We start from the raw sequence: 4,305 nt of genomic DNA, 5'->3' as shown, positions 1-4,305 counted from the left end.
GTTATATGAAGTGCACAGTTGCACATAAAAAAGCGATAAAGAGAGACGGAGAAAGAGAGAGAGATAGAGATAGATAGAGAGAGACAGAGAAAGAGAGAGAGATAGAGATAGATAGAGAGAGACAGAGAGAGACATAGAGAGAGAGAGAGACATAGAGAGAGAGAGAGAGAGAGAGAGAGAAAATAAAATTGAAGATTTAGAGAAAAAATACAATTGAGAGACAGGATACAGTAAACAAAAAAACGAAAAGAATGTAGAGATAGTTTGTATTATGTGATAACATTTACTAGAATAAAACAAAATTAGATGTGGTGCTGACTTTTGATTAATAAGGCACTTTTGATGCATAAAAAATACAATAGGCAAATTTTGTTAGAGTCTTGTTAATTAGGAATCTTGTTGATAACTTCAAAGAAAGTAATGTAATGCGAACGAAAATCGGGGAATAATTCCTACTGTTAAAAATAATTACATAAAATCGTTAGTCATGCATTTATATAAACAAACGGGATTTGTTTGCAAATCAAATGCTAATACATCACGACAGAATTGTGATTCAACCGAAATGCACATGATGATAGATAGATTAGAAGACTTGATTATAAACTATGGATCTAGCTATTGGAGATTGAAAAATAATCAATTTGTTGATTTCATTAATCGTTATTGTGTTTATCCAACAACATGTAGTATTTTAAGAATGCAGTTGCTTTGGAGGTTTGTGGTAATGATAGAGTATTTCAAAAATATTAGAGGGAATCATTGCTCTTCCTATGCTTCTGATACAATACCAAAATTGATAACAGGATACAAGTTCAAAAAAAAACATTGGTCCGAAGGGTTTACTCGCTATAATAGCAATCCAGATAGATTGTCCAGATCTCCAGATCCAGATCGACCAATCCCAATTTCAACCCATTCCAGATGGAGCTAGGCTAATTGCTATGATAGCTGCTAGGATGAAAGGACGTCCAATTTGACAGCCTACTGACCGATTTTGGTACCTGGTTTAGAGCAAATTAGCGATAAGTTCGGTTAAGGTCTTGAAGTAGGGTTGAATAAGGTCAACGCAAACAGCTGGTAAAAATTAGGCTCCATCGAGGATAGTAGCCAAAGCAATTAGAAGAAGACAGGCATATGATTGGACAAATGGGCAAAATTATCTACGCGAGCGAAGGTTAAAGTAATCGAAATGAAGTCACTAACAGATTGATACACACGGACAACACAGAGTAACAAGCTGATCATGAAGATTATTAAAATAGGATGGGAAATTAATTTTTAAATGCTTAACAATTAAAAAAAGAGATCATAATGACTACTTAAGGTAGTTGCAATCTTACATCGCAAAAAAGGGAAATGAAAATTCATTACGGACAAAATGAAACATAAGGTTAAAAAAAAGAAGAAAGAAGAAAATTTAAGAGCATATACAATAACATGTTTGATATTTTGCCACACCTTCCAGTACGTGTAGATAGCAAAAGTTGGTGCAGGAAAAATCATTCCTTCATGGAATAAAGAGTAACTGACAAACATTTTGGACGAGTCCCAGGTCAGTAGATTATACGTGAGATAAAAAAAAAGAATTCAAGTTTGTAAAACCAGCCCGTAAGACCAGCCCGTAAGACCAGCTAAGATGATATCTGAAAGATAATGTCCATAATAATGTAATGAAAGATTATGTAATGTCTATTGATCATGGTGAGACTGACAAAAGCTAAAATGCATCGGAATGAGTTAGGAAAATAGGGAAGAGTAAAGTTAACAAGAAGTATAGATACAAAAGATAGTTCGAAGAAGCGACGTATTGTAGGAATTGTGATAAATAGAAGAAGTAAATAAGACAAGAATCAAACATTACTGCAAATATGTAGAATATACGTAATTTATGTCAAATAGGCTTTGAGATGTTGAAATAAGTAAGCGTTGGAATAGGAATCTACCTTGCAAAAAAAAAAAAGTCAGACATGAGTCATCGATGAGGAGAGTTATAAATGTAGATGTGTTTGAAGTGTTAAGAATGAAGTCAAGCAAAGAAAGCGAGAAGGAAGATGACACGGAATTTATAGGAGCAATGCAGAAGCAAGTGACACCGGGTAGAATTGAACCAACGAAGGATGTTGAAGCGGTTGAGCGCAGATATCAAAGAAAAATCAGCTGTAGTGACAGTTACATGTATCGGATAAGTATTGAGTTTGGGAATGTTAAATGAAAAATGAAATTATTTTGAAAAATAATGTTTTTTTTGCAGCTTATCTTTAGCGTAATGCACAGGACTGTACCCTGAATCATGATGCAGAGAAGTCCTTCGAGGTAGCCGAGACACGGAAATGTACTACACGCAATAGGATTTCAGAACACGGAGAGATGGAGCACATATATGATACAACCATCAAGTTACTAATGCTATGAAGGAAGTGGAAGAATAGAAGATCGAGATGTAGATGTACAAAAAAAAATCATTTGCAGGAAACCACGACAGAGTAGTCAGAATCATGAAGTATTATGACAATTAAAAAGTTAGACCATGCAAATTTGGTTTTTGTTAGGATTTAAGGATTAGACGTAGATGTATATACAATCGATATTGTAAACCGTGAATTGTTTGCTTTAAGTTGAAAACCATAGAAAATCTGTATAACAGAATATAAGAGAGGCTTTTTTTTCACTGTTTTTCTTGGAGGAGGAAAGGGATTGTAGAATGCAATAGCAGTGACAGAGAGGGACAGCATGTACAAGTAGGGAGAATAGGTTGACAGTTGTTATTGAACCACCGCCGAAGACGGGCGAATAAATATTACACCGAACCAGAACTCTACAGAAATAAACTGTATTTACGTTATTGTGTTATACTTGCTGTTTAAGCAATACGCTTGCTGTAAATTTGAATTCGGTAAGTAACTGGCTTAATTTTGAATGGTTAATGTGTTTATAATGTAAAACGATAAAGTTACTGGGTGTGTTCATGTTTTTTTAGGTAAACAAGTGACTTCAAGATATTCTATTGTCCATGCCCAATCCCACCCAACTTGCCCCACCAGGGATTTGCGAGTCTACGCCAGGGAACTGCGTTCAGTCCGAGAGTCCGGCAGTGATCCAAAATACCAAAAAGGTACACGCGGAAATATTCGTGACTGAATATGGAATGTAACTTGTCCGTGTTTCCATGGCTGCTAGGATCCCACGTCCGGAATTATGTGTTGTGCTCACTTGAGTTGACTGCTTTTTTCATAGTTGGCGGCATCTGATATCTGTATGTCGCTGCTCTTCGTTGCTGCTTCGCTCCACGATGGATGTGGATACGGGTGTCCTTGCTTGCTGGGTAGATTGGTATGAGTTCCACAAACTGCAATGCGTTCATACCAATTTCCCACGCCAATTGCTGACTTACGCTGTACCAGTCTGAGCAATCTGCAGCACTCCAGAAGCACTCCTGGCAGTCCCCGTACCGCACAGGTGGTGCGTAGCATAACGCCGAATCGGTGGCTGCTGCCAGCAGGTGAGAACGATTCATGTGAACGACACGATCACTCTACTGACGGTGATAGAGACTACTTCCGGAGATAGCTTTAAACTTGAACAACAGAACCAAACCATAACCCTTACTTGGCACGATGGCATTTCAGCTGACAGTGTCCATGCGGATGGCGGATGTGTAACGCCACAGCCATCAGGCAGTGTTTATCCCGAGCGTTAATGCTGTCGAACGATATGGCCGTTATGCCCGTGTTGACAATACACAAGATTAAGTGATAGGAAAACCACACGCCGCGTAGGGCGTACCGGTCATTGGACATTGACATTGTTGTGAATCCTATTCCTCTTGGTACAGGTGAATGAATATACGTCGCTGAAGTATTTTTCCGAGTGCATTCACAGCACCAAAGCTAATATTTTCGAAAGGTTATCTAGGCTTGGGGAGCAATATCATTTGTTGTCGGTTTTTAATACGGTGCAAATGACCGCTCGAAAGACGAGTTTACCAGGTATTCCTGTTTCGATACTATCGTCGTAGCATGTTGAATTATTTTCAATGTTCTGGGGCTTTTTACGTTGCCATCTCAGCAGGCAGCTCAGTGCCAACCGTTACAGGCATCATATAATTGCTCGCCGTCGAGAGCTTTCTCCACCTTTGCCCTCACCTATTTTGATGAATTGGAAACATGAAACTGTTAGCACATGCTAACTTTAATGACCTTCTCGATCACGCGGTTTTCATTAAAATGATGTTCCGCTGCCTCCTTTTACCCAGGTAATGGCGCACAGGGATTTCTGGTGCGCACGTTATAGCATGTGCGTTGA

The 4,305-nt window shown here is 38.4% G+C and overlaps 1 long non-coding RNA gene across 1 annotated transcript; it reads left to right on the top strand.

Moving 5' to 3' along the window:
* The first annotated feature begins 267 nt into the window (after positions 1-267).
* On the top strand, positions 268-3,222 carry LOC121601079. The gene is made up of 3 exons (XR_006005988.1): positions 268-2,896; positions 2,981-3,115; positions 3,181-3,222. It is a non-coding gene; the product is annotated as an uncharacterized LOC121601079 (long non-coding RNA).
* The last annotated feature ends 1,083 nt before the right edge of the window (positions 3,223-4,305 follow it).

Source organism: Anopheles merus, unplaced genomic scaffold (genome assembly GCF_017562075.2).
Source record: "Anopheles merus strain MAF unplaced genomic scaffold, AmerM5.1 LNR4000022, whole genome shotgun sequence".
Lineage (NCBI taxonomy): Eukaryota > Metazoa > Arthropoda > Insecta > Diptera > Culicidae > Anopheles > Anopheles merus.
The sequence above is the reverse complement of the archived record's forward strand: the minus strand, read 5'-3'. Positions and strand labels throughout refer to the sequence as shown.